The sequence below is a fragment of the Spermophilus citellus genome (assembly GCF_964194105.1).
Source record: "Spermophilus citellus genome assembly, chromosome: 1".
Taxonomy (NCBI): domain Eukaryota; kingdom Metazoa; phylum Chordata; class Mammalia; order Rodentia; family Sciuridae; genus Spermophilus; species Spermophilus citellus.
The window spans coordinates 186,355,862-186,383,532 of NC_138182.1; the positions used below are offsets into that span (position 1 = coordinate 186,355,862).

Here is a 27,671-nt window from a genome sequence, read left to right on the forward strand (position 1 = left end):
CGAATTCAGTCATAGCAGCGGAGATTATAGCAGCTGTATTTGTTCATAAATACACCTTTTTTCATTCTGTCTCATAGAGAGCTTTCTACCCAATGTGTTCTTCCAAGGACACAATTCTATTTGAGAAGCCCTCTGGCCTAGCTGTAGCTACTCTGTCTTGATTCTAATGATTGCTCCATTTTTGGACCCCATGAGCCAGTGATGGGTCTATCTTCTTGACCACCACCTGCTGATTTTTCTTAAACTGTCCACACCTTTGTAAGTGGTCTGACTTATAAACTCTTGTTATTTGTCCAATTTGAATATACTGTTTCTTTTTCTTTTTTAAATTATTTTTATTTTTAAATTTTTTAAAATTTATTTTTATTCTAATTTGTTATATATGACAACAGAATGAGAATACAGTGTTTCTTTCTGAGACTTTGTCATAATATCTCCCTAGGCTATTGTGAAGATCAAATTATTAATAAACAATGTCCTATGGTGTCTGGCACTATTGATACTATTATTGCAACTTCTTGGTTAATATTATTGTTATTATATTTGAAGGAGTTAGATAATCTATTGACAAGATCTCATGACAGCATAGAGGATTAATGTGATGCCTGATAAAAAGAAACACTCACTACATAGATTTTAATAATATTAAATTCTTAGTATTTACAAAGGTTCTACTAATAGTCATTGAAATAATGAGCCTCCCTCCCATAAAACCTCTTTCTCCTATTATAAATGTTCATTCTTACCAACTAGCTGATCAAACCACATGACTTTATAAGGAACTCTTCAGGCTTTAGTTCTGACACTGACAACCCAATTTCCCTAGGGCCGCCTGTCTCAGAAAAATCTAGGTGGCTCCCTAACAATGTGTTGGCTGAGGAATTGTAAGTTAGAAAGACATGCAAACAAACTGTGTCTCAAGTAAAATAATATTTAAAATTCACAAGCCTGTGTAGGTCTGGTACCATAAAATTATAGCAGCAATAACAATCATATAAAATTGATATAGCTTTTCTACACCATCACAGACGAGCCATAACTTGGGTCAGTGTAGAAAAGAAATCGAATATGAAAAGAAATTCAATCCACCAGTTGAATAGAGGCTTATATTGTGGAGGGAGGATTGGAAAAAAACGTATTTTCAAGATCTCTTTAAATAATATGGACAAGTTTGTGACCAGGATCGATAAAAGAAAGCTTCACTTACATCACTAAGCCCAGAAACTACCATCAAAGGCTCATCCCTAAACAGATCACTTACCCCATGATCTAATTTAGTTCTTAGTATTAAACAGGAAACCTAAGGGAGAGAGCAATGATTTTAGATAGATTAAGTGTCCTGTCATTTAATGTAATTCTAATTTTTTTCCCTTTTGCCCAGTGAGATGCCTAGGAACCCTCATGCTGGAGATCTATCAATATTACATAAAATGGCACACCTGAATTTGGAGTGGAGAGTTTCATTAATAATCTAAAGCCTACCAATGTCTTCTCCTCTTTGCCCTGAGATTTTTATTAGAAAATTTTCTTTGATACAAAATGGAAATGAGATATGTATCCCCCTCCTTGGTTTCTAACACAGATTGATAATTTTTTTTTTCAGTTGATATTTGGAATAATCAGTGAGGATGTTTTTTTTTTTTTTCTGACCTTCATCTCCCTGGAAGACTGCTTGGTTACTGCTGCCTGGGCCCTCCCACACAAGTCAAAGAGGCTCAGAACACTTGGCCTATTTCTGTGAAGTTGAGGTTTCCAGTAAGTTCTCTGGGAACAGAGCCCAACATCATTTGGAATGTCTCTGAAAGTACATATTCTGTTAGATAAACCATGGTAAGTCCCAGGTGTACCAAGAGTCAAAAAGGAGGGCGACTTCGCTGGAAGGGAAATACAAAATAAAAAAACCAAAGCACTCAGAGTCCCAGAGCTAACCCTTCCAAGGTTATAAATGAATGTAAGTTTTAGGTATCAGGCAATTTGTCCCAGTTGCTGAAAGGCACAGAACTTTAAAATCACAGGTGATTGTTTTAGAAGTTGACCTGAAAATAGAATAGTGATTGCTAGGAATTGGAAAGGGTGCTGGGGATTGTGGGGACAGGAGGCAAAAAGGAGAGTTGAATATGATAAAGGGATACTTGTCTCAGTGTATGGATATATAACACTGAATCTCATTAAATGCATATAATTGATTTGTGATAATTAGAAAAAAAACAAGAACTCAAGGTAAACCTTTTTTTTTTTTTTTTTTTTTAGGCAGATCTGGTGATTTATTTCTACGAACACTTGATTCTACAATACAGTTCACAGAGTAAATAGAGGCACACAGTTATAATTTCCACCACAGTCTGCTGTTGAGGGAGATTCAGTGTGAGGATGGGAGCTGGGAGTGTGTCTGGGTCCTGCAGTAACTGGAGGCCCCATGATGAACTGTACAGGGATTCCACCTGCCAACATCTGACCAAGGCCTGAAGATCAAGGTTCTTGGTGGGAGAGTCATAGCAAGCCAAACGCAAGGAACAGCCAATGCTTTTAGTTCACCGCAGTCCCTGGGTGGGTGTGAGTCTACCTCCACCCAGGGGTGTAGGTGAGTCTGATCTACCACCTACAGGGAAAGAACTGCGTTGATGCAGGCCTTCCCCAACACTCAGTCCACTCCCTAGGAAGGCCTCGAGGCTGGATATGTCTGCCCCTTAACCTGAAGTGAGTAATGAATACAACTTACAAGGTTACTATTATATCAGTTTCTTTTTTGATTATGCCACAAAGGGATTCTGTCTGATAGACTAAGGACGGAGAGACACAAATGGGGATTGGATTATATGCCCTAACTCAAGTAAGGAACATGACTTGTAAAGTCAAGGAAGAAGAAAACAACACTCTTACCAGATCCTTCACAGGGGAAATAAGCAGACACAAAGACTAGTCTGATCAGACAAAGTGGGAGCCTGGAGCCAGGATTCAAACTGCACTGAATGAGGGGCTCATGTACCGAGAAACTCTGGCCCGACTTTCACAGGGTCACTGTACTGTCTATCTTGTTCCTCATTTTGCCAGGGCAGCACACAGCATTGGCCCTAAGTGGGGGGTAGGATCATGTGCCCCAAACACAGGCAGAATGGGGAGACTCTGAACCACTTGGCAGTAAATGGAGTGAAGGCCACAGCCAGTCTGTACTGGGTAACCCCAGGTCTCAGGAACAGGAAATGTCGGAAAGTAAGAAAACACAGCTCCTGTCTTTAGCTAATAAGCATCAGGAAGACAGAACTGCTAACCACTTCGAGGTCTTTGGGCCAAAATTCTTAGCACTTTCTGTGATCAAATTGCTGATTGGCAGGTGATGGGGCATATCACAGGCTTCGGCTCCGTGATCATCCTCATCTCATCTGAGATCTGGTTCATTCTGTTCATCTCAGGTGGCTTTACTGACACTATTCCAACTGTGCCCACTGCCCCATCAAGCAGTAAGATTTCTGGCAGACTTGGAGGCACTCTGGGCTGCTGAACCTCTGCAGAACACTTCTCCCGCTGCAGCAGCTTATTGTTCTCAAATAGACCTTCATTGCAGGGTATTCCAAGAGAACCATCAGGGAAAGTCAGCAGGACAAAACCATCTATGCTGCCATTTTTAAATTCCCCCTCAAAGGTCATGCTGTCATGCCGAATGAAGACTCCTCGAACGCCATTAAACTTGCCCTGGGCAAACTCCCCCTCATACCTTGAACCATCTGAAAAGGTCAGTACCCCAAAGCCATTAAAGAGCCCATTCTCAAAATGACCCAGATAGGTGCCACCATCTGCAAACAGCAGTTGACCAAAACCATGTCTGTGGCCCTCCTTCCACTCTCCATGATATTCCTCCCCACTGGACTAGGTGAAAGAACCTTTTGTCAGGGCCATGGTGACAGCTTACAGAAGAGAAAGATGAAATTTTTCCTAAAGGCTACATGAAACTTCCAGAGTGGTATCCCATCTTGTTCCAGGGAAACTAGTATAAGGTCCCTGGGTTTGCTCTCCAGCCCCCGCAGGTTTCTTCTGTTCACACAGTTCTCTGCCGCCAAAGCCCCGTGTTGGGGCGCGACAGTAGTCCCGAAAGGCTGAGCCCCGGTGGGCTGGCAGCAGGGGTGAGAGGGGGCTGCGAGAGAATGGTCAGCCAGGTAGGGACAGAGGAGCCAAGCAGATGACCTGGGCTGGGGAGCGCGGCTTCATCCTGATGTCCTGACCCAAGGGCGGCTGCCTGGGGAGGGTACCAAGCCCAGCACTGGAGTTTAGACCACTCGTGAGAGCGCGCAGCACCCGGGTTAGCTAGCTGTCAGAGCATGAGGGGCTGCGTCTGGAGGGAATGACAGAACTGTGTGAACAGAAGGTAAACCTTTTTTTAAAAAGAGTTTTGAATAAAATCCTGAAGGCAGGTATATCATAAAATGCGTTTTCTGTAATAATCAAGCATTTTTTAAAACCTATAACATAGACCCCACTAGAAATCAGGAGAGGAGTGAAAGAAATCATTTACATAAAGAAAAAAATGGGGCCAGGTTAGGACAGAGGAGAGGGTTATCTTCTTGCTACGGCCAGTGCCCAGGAGATGCTTGACATACAGCAGGTGTCTGATGCCATGTTTTGAATGAATACACAGAGAGAAGAGGAAGAATTGGCTGGATATTTTTGGAAGACAATCCCACCAATATTATTCATCATCTCTCAACAAGCTGAGGTTCAAGGCATCATAAAGTCTTTCTCTGGGATAGTATAGTTCTTTGAGAACGCTTTTTAATTTTGCTTTTAGCCTAAATGGAAACAAAAAAGGTCAGTTACTATCTCTCAGTTTTTCTTAAAACAACTATTTTTCCACAATCTCTCCAGGATTTCATCCAAGAGGTCGTTTGATTGTATAATATATTATTCTACTCTCCAGGAAAAAAATTGTGGAAATAAATACCCCTTACCAAGAGTTCCAATTATATTCCTCTGTATATTCAAATAAATGTTTCGTACCCACTTTCCTATCTGTCTCCCTTCCCTTTTCCTGTCCTTATTTTCCTTCAACAATTCGTTCATGTCAAGCATTTCTCTCCCTACATTGTAATAAAATATTCCCTATCTCCTCTGATTCTTTTATTTAAATATCATTCAGGTTTCTTTGATGTAATGGTTTAATTACTCTTTCTAGAAAAGGCTGTATCTAATCTTAATTTTTCTCCCTTTCTCATAATAGGATAATTACACATTTGGTAGCTTAATCAGTTAATTGTGCATGCTCAAAAAATGCTTTAATATTTTAAAGACACTGTTTTATTTAGTTGTTAGCAAAAGGGATTAATGTTTGGTTTTAGAGGATTTGTGAGTAGATTATTTTATAGCTTCCACATACTGTTAGCAGCAACTGGGGTAAAACACGACTTCTATTTTTAATGAAGTGATGACTCCTTATATAGACTTTGGAAATACAAGAAAAATTGAATGGAGCGTATTTCTTAAAAATTTGTGTTTTTCCTGGCATTGGGGTATCATGGTTGTTTAATCGATTTCCAAATCAGTCACAACCCCTTTGTGGAAATGGTAGAAAGTGTATAGAACCCAGGGCATACCTAGAAAAGGTCAGAGAACTTATTTGGGAACTGAATTTGTAAGGTTTCTCTGCTAAAAATTCATGATTGAACACCAGTGGATCTAGAAGTTAATTGGTTTTTTTTCCCCTCACCATGGATAAAATATACTGTCAAAAAATTTTAAAATGTATCTTTCCAACACTAATCTTGGATCATTGGGAAAGTTCCCAATGGAGAATGGACTTGAAAGGAACCAGTGGTTACTTGACCTCTGCTGTGGTTAGGTGTTTTTAAAAGTAAATTCAGGGCTAGGGAGGTTGCTCAGCAGTAGAGCATGTGCACACTTGCCTTATATGTATAAGACTCTAGGTTTCATTCCCAACACTGAAATGATAGATAATAGATAGATAGGTAGATAGATAGATAGAGGTAAATTCATCTTATGAGTATCAGGTGGGTTAGATGACATCCTGTTACTTTTATAGCCCCGTTAAGGCTTTAAAAATCTGTCCCCTCCTTTTCTATCATCTGCTCATAGATGGTGAAGAGGAATGGGTCAGTTGCTGGATCCCTGTAAACCCTCCAGAACACAATAAAGGCAACTCTACCTGCCCCAAAGCACAGTCAGCCTTACTAAATGCTGCACACCCATTAGGGTAGTGTCTCTGACTTATCTGACTTGGTGCCTGTAGTGCTCAGCAAAGGACACACTATGACCAAGGATCATGTAACAAAACAAGCTGAAAACGAGATGGGGAGAAGCAAAGATGGGAGGAAATAAGGAAAATAGAAGGAAATAAAGATGAAAGGATACAGGTGAGATAGAAAGAGGCAGAAAGAAGGAAAAAGAAAGATTAAAAAGTGAAAAATCTGGTATGAAAGAAGTGCTTAAACTTAGAAATAAGATATACCTGGTTGCAATTTTTCTTCATCTGAAAGCTGGGACTGAAACTATCTATTGTACAAGTTTTGAGTATGAGAAATCATTTCTCACAAAAGCCTACCTATGTCTCAGTTCATTTCCACGCTGGTCAGGGATGAGACTTTTGCTCCTTTAATTTATTTCTCCTCAATGAATATGAGACTCCAATTGGGAAGCAGAAAGCATTTAATAATCTTCTGGCTATAAAGTAGGAGATTGTCCAAAGGAGATGTGTTAGGGCTAAGACAGTTTAGGGACAAAATTAAGCATCAAAAGGACTTCAGATGACTGGTGGTTACAATTGGACCTGAATGGAGGGCCACAAGAGAGAGCCTTGTACAAATACACATCTGTCTAAGAGTCTCTTGTAGGAACAGTCCTTGCTCCAGAAAGGCAAAGTTTCAAAATTTCACCCTCTATTTCCACAGGATTCTTCTTCTCCTCCATTTTGAATTTAAATCTCTCTGTACTTGCTTAACCTAAGGAGTTTTGCTTACTTCTTGGTTGTTTCATAGTTTCATATCTGCAGATTTGACTTCTCCTTGCTAGTGTGTGCTTGCCAATAACTGTTGACTGGGAGAAACAGAAAATGTGTCAGGGTGTAAGAACTGCAGAGGGCTGAGAGAAGCTGGGAAGAAATTGACATATTAATACTTTAAAATGTTTCCCTGTGTCTTATTTCTAGAAGCAGGCACATGGTAGATGCTCAAAGATAGCTATTCTTATTCACCAAAATAAGATGGACCTGGTGTTCAGTGAACTGATAATATATTAAGAGAATACTCAAATGCAAGAGTAGCTATTAAAGTCAACTGCAAAGGTGAATGGATCACTACTCAAAGATAGTTCCATTGTCAAGATTTATGGCATCACATGTGCACAAGAGCATATGAGAGTTCATCAGTTACATAATTGAGGTCTCCAGGTGGGCCTCACAGGAACGTTCAAAATGGTTTGAGAGAGCAAGGAAACGTGAATGGCTCAGAGGCTGATACTGCAGATACACAACTTGGGTTGTGCATCTTCAGAATCCATTGCCTCTGAAGATTATAAAGGTAACCCAGTTTAGATAAATATAAAATACTGCCAAAGAAGACCTAGAGTATATGGTATGGGTAATAACTACTGTAGCAATTCAAAGAAGTTAGCATTTCCAAACAAACTGGAATTTTCGGGAGAGATACTATATTAAATAATATGGATTAGATGCATTTATTTCAAAATCATATGTCAAGCATTATGGATAGAAAGTTAAATATGACATTGATTTCCTCTGAAGGAACCCAAAGGCCAGTGTTGGATAGAAAAAATACACAAATAACTATAATAGATACACCTTATTTAATAAGCACAATTGAAGTATTACCATGTTGCTATAAAGAATCCTAGAGGGGTGAATGATTAATTCTGTCATTTGTGTGTTAGAAAGATTTCTTTATCCATTAGAAGAGAGGAAGGAAAGGAAAGAACTGGTGAGGTACTGACTGAGCTTAGGTCCATGACAATGGAAGGCTTTGGTGGAGCAAAACACCTTTGCTGAGCCCCGTGGTCTCTTTGTCCACTTGGGCAACTCCTTATAATAGCCACTTACAGCCTCTTGGACAGAGCTATGTCTGGGCAGACGCAAAAGGAAGATCCTAAACTTCTCTCAAATCAAAAACAAAAACAAGCTGCATACGGACACCTTAGAACCTTCTTCTTATAGAATAAGTACAAGTTCATTGGAAATATTCTTTAATTTATCAGGGAGATTAAATGCTATCTATAAAAACTCTATACCTTAGATTCTAACATGGTCATTTTTGTGTTTTCCTATCTTCTTATCAAGTCAACCAGGTGCTCTTTATCACTAAAGGTGATCAAAAACCAAAAAGCCATATTGTAAAATGTCTTCACTTTCCTCCCACAATTTTTAATCTAAGTTCTTTCAGATACAGACATGGTTGCAGAGTACTGTTTTAGGACTTTATTCACTTTACAATCTTATAGTAGTTTCATACGTTACAAACCAGTACCAAAAAAAGTCTAAAACAAAAGAAACTCCCCTCCCACTACACACACACACACACACACACACACACACACACACACACAGTTCAAATCTAAAAATAATATGTATCCACATATTCTCAAATAAAACTTAGATCAAATACCCCAACATCCATAGCATAAGAAATAAAAAATGAATAAAGATAGCTACAAAATAGTTCAGTGTACTAGACATTTTAATTTAAAACCATGAATCTGATAATAATGTCTCTCAGATTGAAGCAGAAAGAAATCCAGTATGAGACCAAAGCTAAGCTCCCTTGAGCATCCCATTATTTATAAGCAAAGAGACAAAGATCAAGAGAAATAATTGTTCATTGAGCTGAACACTAATTGGTCTCAATCAGTCAAGTTTTGCCTAGGGCAATGGAAATCACTTTGCCAACTATACTGAAGTAAAAATGGTTGCTGATAGTTTTTCTTGAGTTCTCTCATGTTACCACACCCTCCCTTCAGTTCAAACAAGAGCAAATCCACTTACAGACAGATCATCAATGGGCCAAGATTCTTGGTCTTTAGATGGACCATCAAATGTCTACTGTTCTGCAGTGGCTTCTGAAGAATGGCAATACAAATAAACCAGTTTCAGATTACACCCAGCATGGGACTGGCACACATGGTCCCAGGTTTCGGGACCCCCAAAACCAAATCACCCCTGCAGCACCAGTCAGATTATCACTAGGCCAGACTCTAAGCTAATCTCAGGTCTCAGGCTCCAGGTCTTCCCCAGATTGACCAGTCCAGAGACAGGTGAGCCCATACAGCACCAGTTTCTAGCCCTTCCCCCAAACCTGGTTGGCACCTGTGTACTCCAGCACCAGGACAGCATTCACAGATACAAACTCCAGTGCTTCATGGCCTCAAGCCAAAGCCATTCATGGAGGCACCAAGTTCAGGCAGACTCCAGGTCTAGGCCTGCTCAAGCAGAACCAGGGTCTTATCTTTCTCCCACAGACCCAAACTCTATACCACTTCTGAGTCTGCTGGAGCACCTAAGCCTTAGTCCTCAGGGACCTAGTCTTCAGGATCCCTAACACCACATACTTAGTTTCCAACCAAAGAATATAGAGTGGTGGTTGCCTATAAAAGACTCACTTCATCTTTAATGACACACATAAATTTAAAGTGAGAGTTCAGAAAAAATATATTCTATGTAAATGGAAACAAAAACAGGGATAGGTATCTCATGGAAGTTAGACTTTATAAAATGAATGGGCATCTTCATCAAGAGAATGTAACAATTGTAAATAATATATATACAGCCAACTTTAAAGTATCTAAATATATGAAACAAATATTAAAAGATCTGAAAGAAGAGATAGGTCATAATATAATAATAGCAAGAGACTTCAGTGACCCATTTTTAGCAATGGGCAGATTGTTCAAAGGAAAATCCAATAAGAAAACATCAGCTATAAACTATTCTGTATATCAAGTAGAAAAAAAACGTATATACAGAACATCTCATCCAACAGCAACAAAATACAAATTCTTCTAAAGCAAACACGGAGATTCTTCAGGAGACATTATATGTTAGGTTACAAAACAAAGTCTTAACAAATATAAGAAGATTTAAATTATGTAAAGCATCTTTTATGATCACAATAGTTGGTGTTTTAGTTGGCTAAGCTTCACTGTGACTAGAACACCCAACAAGAATAACTTGAGGGAAAAAAAATTATTCAGGCTCATGGTTTCAAAAGGTCAGTCCAAGGTCAGCTGACTGCATAGCTCTGGGCCCAAGATGAGGCAGAACATCACGGTGGAAATGTGTGATGAGGGAAAATAGCACAGGACATGGCAACCAGAAAGCAGAGAGTTCTACTCACCAGAAAGAGAATATATATTCCCAGTGACCTACTTTTTCCAAATACACACTATTTGTCTACAGTTACAACCCGGTTAATTTGTATGAAAAGGATTAATCCACCAATTATGTTACAACTCTCAGAAACTATTCAATTCATCTCTGAAAATCCTTGCATTGTCTCACATGTGAGCTTTGGAAGGATACCTAATATCAAAATCATAGCATTCCACTCCTGGTCCCCCCAAAACTCATGTCCATGTCATAGTACAAAATAAATTTAGTCAGTTTCCTAGAGTCCTCATAGTTTTAAGAGTTCCAGAATTGCCCCAAAGTCCAAGTCCAAAATATTATCTGAGACTCAAGACAAACTATTGTATGGTTTCCCCTGTAAGTATCAAAAGCAAGTTTTCAAGAGAAGCATCAGAAAGACCAAAATACAAGATGGACTCTTCTAGGGTTCAAGACTAAGTATAAGGGGGCATTGCACCATCCATGTGGTCTAGTTTGAGGAAATGTAAAGACATCAGTGAAACCAAAGATTGACTTGGCACACACACTAACAAAAAAGGGCTGTGCCCCCAGGAGAAACATGGAGGAGGATGAAGTTGAAAGTGATGGATTTGGGATTAGAACTGGGAGTTGAGGCTAGCTGGACTGGGTTTAGATTAAAGAATTCTTTCCTTATTTTCTGTTTAAATAGCCATACCTCAAGCCTCTTCAAGTGTCACCATTTATGTTGACACTTAGAGGATATACCAAATATAAAATGATACAAAGTAAACATTTCCATTCCACAAGGGAAAAATAGGGGCATGAAAAAGGATAGGGCAAAATCCAGCTAGGGAAATAAGTCCTGTAACTCCAAGTCCAGCATCTGGAGCATATTACATCATAATGCTCTTTGCAAAGGGCTGGCAGACCTCTGTCTCTACAGCCTTGCAGTTTGCAGGCCATGTAGTTTCTTGTTTGGCTTGTCTTCACTTGCTTCCTTCAGCTTTCCTAACAAATGCTCCATATTACTGACATCTCTTAATCTCAGGGGTCTCCACCACAGCTTTGATTTCCTTCTCATATTTTATACATCATCTTCACTAGGGATCTGCCTGCAGGGATCCCACTGATGCTATACTTTGCTTGGCCTCCCAGGCCTTCCTTATTAATCTCAGTGAAAATCTTGAAGACCTCCAAACTCCAGCATCATACGCTCCTGCATAGCAGTACCACATGGTTGATACCAAGGTCTACTGACATATTAAGCAGTAGCTAAAATGGTTACCACCCAATTAATCCAAGCCTCCTGGGATCATGACTATGCAGCCTCTGAGTGCCTAGTTGGATAAGCATGATGAAAAAAACTTCCTAGGACTTTCTGTGCATGTAGGATACATGTATGGTTTCTTCTCAAATGATTTTTTTACTTCTACACCCTTAAACCTGAGATGTGTATGGTCTTGCCAATTCTTGAGATGCCCTCAAACTATAATTTTTAGTGTTTCTGGCTAAAGTAATTAGCAGTTCTTTAGTGGCTATCTTCTCTTTAACAAGCATAACACACTTACACACTTAGTCCCAGTTTTACTCACACTGTTCTGGCCAAACTACAACCTTCTCAGATCTTTTTTTTTCTTTTGCTTTCTACCCCTGATTATTACAGTTAACTTTGCTTAAGAGTTTCCATACTACTGCCTGAATGCTGTTCTGCCTTGAAATTTCCTTCACCAGTTTAATTAGTCCATCACTTTTAAATTCAGTCTCTCAGAAATTCTCAGAACTTGGGAAAAATGTAGACAGATTCTTTACCAGATTGTAACATGAATGGTCAATTTTCAATAGAGTCCTCCTGTCATAAATCCAGTCTTTGTGGTACACAGTCCTATTGGCATTCCGGTCTTCTAAATTCACACTAGAATTTCCCGTTAAATTCTGCTTTCAACTTTCTAGAGATTTCCCAGCTTATATCTGTGAACTTTTCAAAATTTCTTACTCTACAAACTAGTTCCAAAGGCTTTTGCTTTTGAATCACGTGTTCAAGTTAGTCACAGCAATGACCCTGCTTCTTGGTATTACTTTTAATTTAGTCAGCTTTGTATCAGTGTGACCAAAAGACCAAACAAGGACGACTTAAAGGAAGGAAAGTTCATTTTGTCTCATTGTTTCAGGGGTCTCAACCCATGGCCATCTGACTCCCTAACTCTGGACATGCAGTGGGGAAGAATATCACAGCAGAAAGATGTGTCAGAGGAAAGCAGCTCAGAGAATGGCAACCAGGAAGCAAAGAGAACTCTGCTCACCATGGAGAAGACATACACCCCAAAAGCACACCTCCAGTGACCAACTTCTGCCATTCACATCCCACCTGCCTATGGTTACCACCCAATTAATCCATATCAGTGGATTAATCCACCGATTAGTTGACAACTTTCATAATCTAATCATTTCATCTATGACTATTCTTACATTTTTCTCACACAGGAATTTTTGGTGATACTTCATAACTAAACCATAACAGCATGAAACTAGAAATCAATTAACAGGAAGAATTCAGGAAAGGTTGAATACACATGGAAGTCAAGCAACGATGCTTATGAAAAACCAAGGTAACAAAAATAAATTAAAATAGTAATTAAAAAAATACACTGAGACAAACAAAAATGGACACATAATGTTCCAAAACATGCGGGATATGGCCAAAGCATTTCTAGGATGGAGGTTCATGTAATAAATAACTAATTTAAAAAGAGAAAAAAAATCTCAAAAACTCATATTACAAATCAACTAAAAAAATGAGAACAAACAAAACCCCAAACCAGTAAAAGGAAGGAAATAATAGAGATCAGAGTAGAGATAAATAAACTAGAGCCTAATAATAAATAAATAAATAAATAAATAAATAGAAAAGAAATAACAAATCTGATTTGGTTCTCTAAAATGATAAATGAAATTGAATACCCTTTCATCAGACTGAGAAAAACAAAGAAAAACCTCTAAAATAAAATTGGAAAAGAAAGAGGAAGAATTTTACAAAATTTACAAAAAAGGAAAGGATCATAAGAGACTATGATGAGCAATTCCCCCCTAAGGTGGATAACTGAAGAAAAATGTATAAATTCCTAGATATATATATTCTACCAAGCCTCAATAATGAAGAGAAAAAAATCTGACAAAACCAATTATAATTAAAAACACTGACTCAACAATGAAAGAAGAAAAAAAAACTTCTCATTAAAGTAAATCTCAAGAACTGATGGCTTCACTGCTGACTTCCACCAAACACTTAAAAAACAAATACCAAAGTTTCTCAAACTATTCCAAAAAAAAATTGAAGGGGAGAAAATAATTCCAAACTCATTTTATAAGATCAGTGTTACTCTGATAATAAAGCTAGATGAGGAAACAACAATATCTGCCAATATCCATGATGAACATAGATGTGAAAATCCTCAACAAAATATTAGCAGATTGGATTCAAATTTTTTAAAAAAATATCAAAAGAATTGCTCATTTTGTTAATGTAAGATATATCCAAGAAGCAAAGATGTTTCAATATGAATAAACCATAAGTGTAATACACCACATTAACAAAAACAATATGATTATCTCAACAGATGCAGAAAGAGAATTTGACAACATCTGTATCTTTTTGTAATAACAACTCTCAACCCATTAAGTATTAAGTATGAAAAAATGTGCCTCAACACAACACAGGGTATGTATGAAAAACACAGCTAACATAATCAACTGTGTAGAGTTCAAAGCTTTTCCTCTAAGATTATGACAACAGACAGCGATCCCTACTCTTGCTACATTTATTAGTTATACTACTGGAATCCTTATCTAAAACAATAAATCAAATGAGAGAAATAAGCATCCAAACTGGAAAGGAAAATGTAAGTTGTTCCTATCTTCAGGTAACCTTATCTTCTATATGGAAAACCCTAAAAATTTCACCAAAACCAAATTAGAAATAATTTTAAAATTCAATAATTGCAAGATGCAAAATTAGCAAAGACTACTAGTGTTTTTATAGCCTGGAAACAAAGTATCCCAAACAAAAAAAAAATCATGTTATAACAACTTCAAAACTACAATGTTTTTAGTCAGATTTTTCACTGATGTGATTGAAAGACTCAGGTGGAACAACTGTAGCAAGGGAAAGGTTTATTTGGGGGCTCACAGTTTCAGAGATCTCAATCCATAGACAGCAGACTTTACTCCTTGGGGCTCAAGGTGAGGCTGAACATCATGGCAGAAGAGTGTGGCAAAGGGAAACAGCTCACATGTTGATCAAGAAGCAGAGAAAGACGCCACTTGCCAGATACAAATATATACCCCAAAGTCATGTCCCCAGTTAACCACTTCCTCTAGCCATACCCCACCTTCCACCAGTTACCACTCAGTTAATCCCATAAGGGATTGATTACACAATTAGGTTAAGGCGATAAGCCAATTATGTCTCCTACAAACCTCCTTGCATTGTTAACATGTTAGCATTTGGGAGACACCACATCTAAACCATAACAAACCACATAGATATACATTTAACCAAAGAACTGAAAAATATATACAAGGGAAGCTATAAAATGCTGATGAAAAAAAATTAGAAGACACAAATAATTTGAAAGATATTCTATGTATATAGATTGGAAAAAATAATATTTTTGCAATGTAAAGTAACAAAAGTAAATTATAGATTCTATGCAATTTCTATCAAAATTTTAATAATATTTTTTCTCAGATATAGAAAAAATATCCTAAGATTCACATCAAAACACAAAAGACCTGAAATAGTCAAAGTGATTTTGAGAAAAAAGAACAAACCTAGAGGCATCTTACCACATGACTTCAAAATATATGACAAAGCTATATCAACAAAAACGGCATGATACCTGCCTAAAAAGAGATACATAGACCAATGGAACAGAATAAAGAGCTTATAAATATGTCCACCCATTTACTGTTACTTGATTTTTTTATTGTCAGTTAATTTTTGACAAAGATGTCAAGAACACTTATAATTGCTTCCATAAATGATATTGGGGAAACTGTGCAGCCACATTCAGAATGAAATTAGACCCTTCTCTCACCCATATACAAAAATCAACTAAAAAATGGATTAAAGACTAAACTATATGACTTGAAATTATAAAAGTACTAGAACAATATTAAGAAAAAGCCCCATAATATTGAGCTGGGCAATCATTTTTTAGATATGATTCTAGAGGAACAGGTAACAAAAGCAAAAATAAACATATGAGATTACATCAAACTGAAAACCTTCTTCATGGACAAGAGAAAAGTCAAAAAGTGACAAGATAATCTGCAGAATGCAAGAAAATATCTGTAAACCATATATCTGATAAGCAGTTAGTATCTAAAACATATGTGAAGCTCAACTCAATAGCATGAGAGTAAAGAGCCTGATTAAAAAAACAGGGAAAAGTGCTGAAGAGATATTTCTCCAAAAAGAACTTAAATCATCACCATGAAAAAAAAATGGTTCAACATTACTACTTATCAGGGAAACTAATTAAAACCACAATGAGATAGATGTTTTCTACACCTGTGAGAATGACTGTTAATCAAAAGACATGTGGTAAGTGTTGGTGAAGGAGGAGAAAGGAGAACACCTGCACACTGTTGGTGGAAGGTCATTCAGAACAGCCATTAGGGGAAAAAAAAGTATGAAGCTTCCTTAAGAAACTAAAAATAGATCTAACCATAGGATCTCGTAATCCCTCTACTGGGTTCTACCCAAATTAAATGAAATCAGTGTCTCGAAAAGATACTCACACTACCATGTTCATTGCAGGATTGCTTACTCTAGCCAAGATATGCAATCAACTTCAGTGTCCATCAACAGAGAAATGGATGAAGAAATTGTGGTATATCCACACAATGGAAAACTATTTAGCTTACAGTAAAAGAAATTTTGTCATTTGCAGGAATGTGAATGAACCTGGAGGACATTTTGATAAGTGAAATAAGCCACACACAGCAGGACCAATACTACATGATCTTACTTACATGTGGAATCTAAGCAAGTTGAACTCACTGAAGCAGAGAATAGAATGGTGATTTCCACGTGGGGTGGAGGTCGAACAGATGTTGGTCAAAGGATCTGAAATTATAATTGAATTGGAGAAATAAGATCAAGAGATCTATTGTATACATAGTGACTATAGTTAATCCCAACCCTTTGTTCTTGAGAATTACTGAGTGAATTTTAAGTATTTTCCCCACAAAAAAAATAGTAGCGTGATTAGTAGATGTGTTAATTAGTTCAATTTAGTCATTCCACAATGTATACATATTTCAAAAGATCATCTTGAAGATAAAAAAAAATGTATACAATTTTTATTTCCCCATTTAAATAAGTAAATATAATAGGAAAATAGTCAAGCCAGGCATGGTAGCACACACCTGTAATCCTATTATCTTAGGAGGCTGAGGCAGGGGTATTTCAGGTTTAAAGCCAGCCTCAGCAACTTAGCAAGGCTGTAAGCAACCTAGGGAGAACCTGTTTTAAAATTTAAAGCATTTAAAAAAGGGCTGGGGATGTGGCTCAGTGGTTAAGTTCCCTTAGGTTCTATCCCTGGTACCAAAACTAACCTAAAACAAACTAGTCAAATTATAGGATCAGAAAGACTAAAGATGTTTAGCAAGGGCTAGAGGGAAGAAAAGGCAGAATTAGAGTTTTTAAATTAATTAATTTTATTAGTTATCTTTATATATACAATTAGGATCAGTTCATCATAATTATAAAAACAGAATATAATTTTTCTAATTTAGTCCACAGTACTTCCCCTTTCCCTTCTCTCCATCTTCCTTTCTCTTTTTCCCTCTGCTGATCTTTCTGCTATTTACATATTTATATCTCTGTGTGTATATGTATATAAGTAAATTAGCACCTTGTGGGTATGCATAATGGTGAAGTTCATAGTTGTATTTTCAAATATGTACTCAGAAAAGTTAGGCCAGATCACAGAATTAGAGTTTTAATGTTGCAAGATGAAAATTTTCTAGAAATCTATTACAGAATAGTATACACATTCTTAACAGACTAAAGTGGGCACTTAAAAATAGTTCAAGTTTACTCTAGGTAGGGCAAAGAGGAGGAAGGGGAAAGGAGGGAGTATGGGGGTAGTAAAAATGGTGAAATGAGATGGACATTATCACCTGTATGAAGACACAGATGGTGTGATTTTACTTTGTGTATAACAAGAGATATGAAAACTTGTGCTCTATATGTATAATATGAATTATAATGAATTCTGCCGTCATATATAACAAATTAAAATTAAAAAGGAAAAAAAATAGTTCAGGTGATAAATTTAATGCTATATGATTTTTAGCACAATAAAAAATCCCAATAGAAAATAGGCAATCAAAAGAATGAAAAGATAAGACATAAGCTGGGAGAAAATATTTTCAAGAGATCCTATCTGAAAAGAACCATTATCCAAAATACACAAAGAACACTTTTTTTGGTCAACAATGGAAAGCCAAATAATGTAATTTACAAAATGGGCCAAAGGCCTCAGTAGATTCTTCATCAAAGAAGATAAACAGATGGCATGTAAGCATACAAAATGAAGTTCTATGTGTGTGATCAGGAAATGCAAATTAAAACTACAATGAGATACTGCTAGGCATTTATTAGAATGACTAAAATGTAGAACATGAACAGCAAATACAGATGTTGAGTAACAAGTTCAAATTCACTGTTAGTGCAATACAAAATGGTATAGCCACTTTAGAAGACATTTTAAGTTTCTTTCAAAACTGATCATACTCTTACCATCAATCTGTCAGTGCTGCTCCTTAGTATTTATCCAGAGGAGCTGAAATTTGTGATCATATAAAGCAGGAATGTTTATAACAGATACATTCATAATTGCCAAAACGAGGATGTCTTTTGTCCTTTGGCAGGTGAATAGATATACTGTAGTACATCTGTTTAGCTGAATATTATTGGACAGGAATGAACTACCAACCCCTGAAAAGACATAAAAAAAATTAAATGTTCATTATTGAGATAGAGAATTTGAAAGGCTACCTACTGCATGATTCCAAGTCTATGACTTTCTGGAAAAGGCAAAACGATAGAGATAATAAGGAGATTGATGGCTTCCAAGAGTTAAGTGGACGGGAGGAATGAATAGGTGGAGCACGGGAGATTCTTAGGGGAGTAATTATTAAAATGTTGACTATATGGCATTATTAGTATATCCAAACCTACAGATTATCTAACACCCAAAGTAGACCTTAAAATAAACTACAGACTATTAATTGATATGCCAATGTAAGTTCATCAACTGTAATCAATATGCCACTGTAGTAGGGGATGTTGGCAATGGGGGAGTTTGTGCATGTCTTAGGGCAGGAGGCATGTAGAAAGATCTCTGCACCTTTTACTCAATCTTGCTGTGAACCAAATTTTTCTTAAAAAAATAAAATCTAGAAAAAAAGAAAATGGAAATAATATAGGAAGAAACATTTCATTATATAGGATACATAGATGACAAATAAACACATAAAATATCTGACATCAATAGTGACTTGGAAGTGCAACTTAAATCTACAGTGGTATAATAATGTATAGCCATCAGAGTGGCTAATGTAAGTTGTAACAACACCATATTTTGGCAAGGACGTACAGAAACTGATTCATTCATACATTACTGGTAAAAGTGTAAAATCATATAATAACTATGGAAAATAGTTTCAGAGTACATTTTAAACATAATGAATCTACCATAAAGACTAACAATTGCACTCTTAGGCATATGTCCCAGAGAAATGAAATTTGTTTCATGCAGAAACTTGTACTCAATTATTTGTAGTAACTGTATTTCTAATAATCGAAACCAGGAAACTAACTAAATATCCTTCAGTGGTAAATAGTTAAACAAAATGTGATAATAATCCATACCACAAAAGACTGCTTAGTAAAAAAGAAACCCACACTATTGATATATATATAATATATTGGATGAAACTTGAGGAAATTATACAAAAATGAAAAAAGTCAATATCAAAAGGCACTATTCTGCACAATTCCTTATATAACATTTATGAAAAAACACAATTATAGAAATGTGTTGGTGATTGCTATGAATTAGGAATAGAGAAGAAGAGAGGTATATGACTAGAAAGGGGTAGAAATGAGAGTCTTGTTATGATGATTAAGTGCCTTGATTGATGTAGTGGTTACACAAAGGTACAAAAGGATAAAATAGCATACAACTAAACATACATTCACATGCATACATGCACACATACCACATATCAAGCCTGCACACAAATGAGTGTGTGTGTGTGTGTGTGTGTGTGTGTGTGTGTGTGTCTCACTGGTAGTGTCTGAATAAGAGTTACAGTTTGTACCCAGGGCATTTTCCTGACTTTGCTATTGTACTATAGCCAAGCCATGGAGTGGTATCAAGGAAGGATGCATATAGGATATACAGAATCTTCCTGAACCCGCCTTTATAACTTTCTGTGAATCTTCAATTATTTTGAAATACTCTTCTTGTATTGAGTACATTAAAACTTTTCAATCTAGGCAAGGTGATGTAGACCTATTTTTACTGCCCTTTTCTAGTAAGTACAGCTATAAATCTTGAAAATGATGAGAGACAATGGAGTTTGAAAGGTGTTAAAAATGGGAAGTAGTTTAGGAGCATAGGTATTGAAGAATAGCACAGTGGGGGATATCTTGGTTCTGCCACCAGACAGATTGCTGCACAGGGCTGGGCTTTCCCCCATACTTAGCAATAGAAGGCAGCCATGTGGGCTCATTCCTCTCCCAATAGAACAAAGGTTCCTCTGACAACATCAGGCAAGCCTAATACAAAAGGCAATAGGGATTCATTAGGAGCCTTAACCAAAACTAGGCATCCAGGAAAAGCACTCTCCTCTAGTTGGTACTAAACTCCCATTTTATGCCAAGAGACACCCAGGTGGGCAAGCAGAACTCACAAGAGACATGCAGAAGCTCAGTCTGAGGAGCCACTTTGCCTTGAGGGATCAAAGCTCTCCTATACCATCCAGATACATGAAGGTAAAGGACAGAACAGTCAAAGTAGATCCAGCTACAGCTTTCTGATCTGGGAAACCTCCGCAGTATGAAAAACAAAATAAATGAACAAAATACCTAACAATGGCAAAAATGATACATCTAGAAGGTGGGGAAAGGAATGAACAGACCTTTCTGTGAAGAGAACACACATGCCAAATAAGTTCATGGAAGATGTTCAACATCATTAGCCATCAGGTAAATGCAAATTAAAACCACTAAAATATATGAGAATGTCTTATATATAATATATAAGATATCAGAATGACTAAAGCAAAAAAAATAATAATAACATCAAGGATGTAAAGAAAGTGACTCATTCATGGATTGCTGATGGGAATATAAAAAGGCTATACCAGCTGTAGAAAATAGGTTGTTACATTCTTACAAAACAAAATATGAAACTATCATAGGTTCTAGCAATTGCATCCTTAGGTATTTGTCTCAGAGAAATGAGAACCTATTATTTTATATAAAAAAGTAGACACTAATGTTCATAACAGTTTTATTTATAATCGTCCCAATCAGCCCATATATCTTTCAGCCGGTGAAAATAAACAAACAATGGTATATCTATAGCATGCACTATCACTTAGCAATAAAAATTATTTATACATGCAAGAACTATTTAATTTCCCAGTAGTTGTGTTGAGTTGAAAACCAATCACCAAAGGTCACTTATTGAATTATTTCCCTTGTATAATAGTTGTTAAATGATGAAAACTTATAAATAGAGGACATATTCATGGCTTTATACATGGGGAAAGAGTAAGGAGAGTGGTTGTATGGTTTTAAGTGGGGCACTTTTATGTTAGAACTGTTTAATATATTGATTATGGTGGTGGATATAGTAACCTACACATGTGAAAATGGCATATACTTAATGAACACATGTGATTACAAGTAAAAATGGGGAAATCTGAATAAGATCATTTCATTGTATCAGTATCAGAATCTTATAATTTAATATCACAAAATATTGCCATTGAGAAAAATGGGCAAAATATATGTGATTTCTCTACAATTTCTTAAAATCACATGTGAGCACACACAAAAAAAATTCAACTGAAAAGAGAGAAATCAAAGTTCTATGATTATAGAATTAGAAACAAGTTGCAATGGAAACTTTCAATCTGTTACCCCAGAGTCAGAGCTTGACAAGCTCTGCAAGGCAAGGAGATCCTCAATGGCCAGCATCTGACAATAAATTTCTTTTGTCCATTTCCATCTCTTTAAGTTATAAAATGTCTACCCAGTAAACAGAACTTTAGACTCTGGCTCCATTTTACATCAGTCTCCTTACTCATTCTGTTCCAACAACCTTGACTACTTTATAAATTCCCATTTTATCTCACTCCAGTTAGAACAGCAATCATCACGAATATAAGCAAAAATAAGCATTGTCTTCCCAGCACAGGGTCTGCATTTGTTCTTCCACCTGGTTACTTCGTCCATTAGTCATCTATCTGCACAGCACGATCACTTATTTTCCTTCAAATCTCTGCTCAAAAACCATCTGATCAAAGACGCTTTCCCTAACTATGCTAAATAAAACAGCACCAGTTCTCCCCAGGCAATGTGGTCTCCTGTATTCTGCTTTATTGTGCTTTGCAACACCTATAATGCCAGAAATGCTGGACGTTTGTTTTCTGTCTCCCCATGTTAGAATATGTTCTCAAAGTCAGGAACTTCACATTCACTGGAGTCTAGGAAATGTTGGGGGAAAGGACAAGAGATTCAATATTAGAACTGCAGCCATACATTTTTCTGAGCACGTGGAACAGAGTTGGGTACAGAGTTCGAACTAGTAAATTTCTATTGAATAAAATATTGAGCAAATAACATCCCCTTCTCACTGCTAGGCTCCTTAAGGATATGAGTGACTCATCATTAGATTGTATGTAGGGGAGGGAACTGGTGGGAAAATTCTTCAGATTTTATTGTCATCTTGTAACTTAAGATTTTTTTTAAACTTCATTTTTTCTTAATCAAAGATCACTCATTGTTTTGTTTACTTACATTGTGCTAGTACAGCAATAAATAGGAAACATCTACAAAGATTCTTGGGGTTTACATTATTAGTTTTAGATATACAAAGAAGTGCTAATTTAGTTGATTTACATTGTCCTAGGATCCATGTAGTACAATTGCAGGCAGCTAGTGGCAGGGTGTGGGTATAGAATCCTGACAGTTGACTTGGTGGCTAAATCATTATCAGAACTAAGGTTTCAGCAACAATACTGCATACTTTTGTATGATCAGCTTCTATTTTTCTCTACTGTACTTTATCACAAACTAAGGCATGTCCTGTTTTAGTTTGAGACTATGTAACTTAATAACATGTAAAAAATAACATTTCAGACAACTCCTAATTGCTCCTGTATTGAACCTTCCAAATCATTGTTTTCTTCCTCCTTCTCTACAAAACTAAAATTCAAAGGCAAATTGCTTTTCCTGGTATCACCTTTCCACTTACCACTTAACTTTTCTTCTCGCTCTCCATCATGCAACAACTCAGATAAATGTATGGCTGCAGTTCTTATGTTGAATCTCATGTCCTTCCCTGCCCCCAAAACATTTCCTAGACTCCAGTTTTGTCCTCTTATTAAGGACCCTGCTCTGTTCTCTGCTATTTTCTGCACAAAACATCCCTTTATCTTCTGCAGCCTCTCATTTCAGGAGATTTTTATGAATGTTATTATCAGATGCCAATGATGTAAAAGGTGAAGACATTCTATTGATATTCTCTTGGCTAATATACATGTGTCCCCTGGCGAAGATTTTTCTTATCAAATTGCTTCTCTTGTGCCTTTAAAGGACAAATGAAATGAGTTGAAACAATTATTCAGAAACTCCAGGCTTAAAGAGCAACAGCTGCTACTGATAATGAAGTAGGATTTTGTTCTGAACTATGTCACCATTAGTCACATCTCCTAGATGAGTTCTTGACCCTCTACTTGGCCTCAATGGAAGAAATGGTGAGCAGGACACTAGAGCTGGGAACATAGAAGAGAGTTAACTCAGTAACTTAACAAATCAATTGTAGTTGCTTTTGAATTTTAGCCTCTGAATATAGTAATTTAATTGATTACATAGAGAAATAAGCTCTTCAAATTCTGACAAACCTAAATGATAACTATGTCTCTCCCCTGTATTTTATTGGTCTTTTTGTTAAGCTGCATGAAACAAGAGTTCCAAAAAGTAAAGTAGGTTCTTGCTTCAGGAGCACCTTGGAACAATACAGAGTAGATTTATATGGCTCTGTACAAATGACCTACAAATTCATGAAATAGTCTGTGTTTTCCTAAGAGGTATCAACAACACAGGACTTTTTACAAAGAAGATGACATGTCAAAAGACATCTTTACAAAAGACAAAGAGGAATCTATCTCAAGAGATGAACAAGTCCAAGATCTTTGAAATCCTGAGGAAACAGTCGGATAAGACTCCCTTCAAAAGTTACAATCTCCCAATAAAAGAACACACAGACATAAAAGTGAATGAAATTCCATGGAAAGAAATTTAAGACATTGATTATTACAGTTATTAATGAGCTCAAAGAAGACCTAAGAAACAAATTAAGGAATAAACTAAGAGAGTGCTTATAGGAGGTGAAAGACCATTTAAATAAAGAAATAGAGATTTTGAAAATAGAAATGAAATGAATAGAAATGAAAGATACAGTAAAGCTAATTAAAAAAAAAAAAACACTTCACTTGGAAAACATCACCAACTGACTAAGTAGAAAACAGAACCTCAGGTGTTAAATATAGGATATTTGAGCTGGAATACTCAGTAGGCAGTAAGAAAAAAAAAAACAGAAAGATCATCATCAAAACATACAAGAACTCTGAGACAATATTAACAGACAAACTTAAGAGTTCTTGGCATAGATGTAGACATAGAAATATGGGACAGTGGCATTAAAAATCTTTGCCATGAAATAATAGCCTAAAATTGTCCAAAGCATAGGAACAAAATGGATATCCAGTTATAGGAATCATATAGAACTCCAAATAGATAAGATCAAAAAAGAACCTGAGACACATCATAATCAAGATGCCCAATATAGAGAATAAAGAAAGAACATAAAAAGCCATAAGAAGTCATATTTACAAGTAGACCAGTAACACTCACTTAAGACTTCTCAACTCAGTCTTTAAAAGTCAGGATGGTTGGAATGATATAATTCAAGCTCTAAAAAACATAACTGCCAGCCAAGGTTGCTACATCTAGCAAAGGTATCATTCAAAATTGAAGAAGACATAAAACTTTCCATGATAAGAATAAACTGAAAGAATGCATGACCATTAAGCTACACTTAAGAAATACTATACCAAGAACTCAAAAACAAACTCAGAGCTCTCAAAAGGATGAGACTCTCTACAAGACCAATTAAGCAAATGAAAATTAAGTGCAAATTAAATCTATAAAACCATCCAAAATGACTGGAATAAACATCTTTTCATAACTCTGACTGCAAATGGTCTCAACTCTCCAATTAAAAGACACAGACTGCCAGAATGAATTAAAAAGAAAAAAAAAACAACCATATGCTGTTAGCAAGTGTTAGAAAGAAAGTCATCTTATACATAAAGATCCACAAACTGAAAGTAAAGGGATGGGAAAGACATTCCATGATAACATTTTAAAAACAAGCAGGAGTGGCTATTCTTATATCTGACAAAGGAGATTTCAAGCAAAACTTAATCAGAAGAGACAAGGAAAGGCATCATATATTGTTAAAGAGAACATTCCAACAAAAGATATAATGTTAGTAGATATTTATGCCCAAATGTTGGTCATCCTGATTACATAAAACAAACACTTCTGACTTTAAGTCCCAGATAGATCCAATGCAGTCATACTTGGTGATTTCAACACACCACTCTCAATAGTCAAAGCAATTCTGAGCAACAAGAGCAAGACTGGAGGCATGCAATACTTGATCTCAAATTATGCTATAGTCCTACGGAAACATAAACAGCATGGTATTTGCACAAAAACATAAATGACACCAATGATATAGTCTACAAGACAGACAAATCCAGACAAATACAGTCCTCTGGTATTTCACAAAAGTGCCAAAAGCATATGTTGGAAAAAGATAGCCTTTTAAATAAATAGTTCTGGGAAAACAGGACAACTATATGTAGAAGAATGAAATGAAATCACTTCCTATCACCATGTACAAAAGTCAACTCCAAAGGAATAAAAGAGACCTAGGAATTAGACCAGAAACAGTAAAACTCTAGACAAAAATGTAGAAGCAAAATTCAGAAATATTGGTGCAGGCACCAACTTCCTTAACAGTATGAGAAATAAAACCAAGAATCAATAGGTGGGATATGATTAAATTTAAAAGTTTCTGCACAGCAAAGAAAACAAGAGTATAAAGAGAGAGCCTATAAGTAAGATCTTTGCCAGCTCCTCTACTGACAGGGAATTAATAACCAGAATATATTAAAAATTCAAAAAATTTATCAACAACAACAAAAAAACCCCACAATAATTCACTCAATAAATGGGCAAAATATCTAATGAGAAATTTCTCAAAAGAAGAAATACAAAATGACCAACTAATATATGAAAGAAAAATCAAATATCCTTAGTAATCATAGAAATGCAAATCAAAACTACACTGATTTCATCTCATACCAGTTAGAAGGACGGTCTTCAAGAATAAAAATAACAATACTGCTGGTGAGGATGTGGGGGAAATTACATTCATATATTGTTGGTGGGATTGTAAATTAGTACAATCACTTTAGAAAGCAGTATGGATATTCCTCAGAAGACTAGGAATGCAACCATGATATGACCCAGCTATCCTATCCCTTGGTATTTGTTCAAAAGAACTAAAATCAGCATATACTAAGGATGCATGCATAGTGACGTTATACAGCACAATCCACAATAGCCAAGTTATGGAACCAACCTAGTTGCCCCTCAACAGACAAATGGATAAAGAAAATGTGATACACACACACACACACACACACACACACACACACACACACAATGGAGTTCTTCTATTCATCCACAAAGAAAAATGAAATTCTATAATGTGCTGGATAGAACTGGAGAACATCATGCTAAATAAAATAAGATAGACTCAAATCGTCAAGGATGGAATGTGTTTTTTTTATATGCGGAAATGAAACACAAGAAAGGAAATAAGAAAGGAGACCTCATGGAAATAGAAAAGGGATGAGTAGAGCAGAAGCAGTGCACAAAAGGGAGGGAGGAGAGTGTGGAGGGGGGAAAACTGGTGTATGAATTTCACCAAATTATTCTAGTCATGTATATAAATATACCACAATGCATTCAAATTTTATATATAATTATAACACTCAATTAAAAAGTAAAAAGAAAAAAATGAATGCCTAGAAGGGAGATCAGTAGAATAGAGTAAGGGGATCTGGGGGAGGCAGGAGGAGAGGGAAGGGGTTAGTACAGGGCATTGAAATGGAAACCACTGTGCTATATGCACATATGAATATGTCATAATCAACCCCACTCTGTGTATAAAATTTTTAAAAATTAAAAGAAGAATCACAAAAATAGTAAAGTATAAGAGAAGGTGTTTGTAAAGCTCTTCTCACCTGAGTTCATTATTTAGCAATTTCAGTGAAAGTGTTTTAGGGACTTAGGATTGCTTGCTTTCTACACTTGAGATGACTAGAAACAACCTGTGCCTGAAACAAATCTCCATCAGCATCTGCTGCAGCAAAAAGCAGACTGTACATGCTGCTTTCCTAATAGGTGGACCCAAGTGCCCCCTAGTAAGAAGATTTCAGCTTGGAGTCACTTGCGTATCCGCCACTTGCTGATAAAATTCATGTTTCAACAGTGGGAGAAATTGCTGTGGTCACAAACTGCCAAATCAACAACTTCTGGGCCAGTTTGCTGAAGCTGAGCTGCTAATAAACTCCCCTTGCCTCCCCAGTGATAAAAGGCAAGGATGGGCCAGTGGCAACAACACTGTCCAACCATCAATTAAGGCAGATAGAGGGGGAAAATGGAATATATATGAGTTTTGTTTAGTTGTTTTTAAAATAAAAATATAAGAAGCTGAGCAGTGTGGTTCATGCCTGTAAACCCAGCTACTTGGGAGGCTGAGGTAGGAGGATTGCAAGTTTGAGGCCAGCCTGGGAAACTTAGTAAGACCCTGTCTCAAATTTTTGAAAAGTGGGGCTGCTGGGATGCAGCTCAATGGCAAAGCACCTCCGGATTCAATATCCTGTAACGATAGATAGATAGATAGATAGA

The 27,671-nt window shown here is 36.5% G+C and overlaps 1 pseudogene across 1 annotated transcript; it reads right to left on the reverse strand.

The window, feature by feature from the left end:
• Positions 1-3,451: 3,451 nt before the first annotated feature.
• LOC308654945 (MORN repeat-containing protein 4-like) lies at positions 3,452-3,894 on the reverse strand (annotated as a pseudogene). Its single transcript has one exon. The product of its transcript is annotated as an MORN repeat-containing protein 4-like (transcript).
• Positions 3,895-27,671: the final 23,777 nt, after the last annotated feature.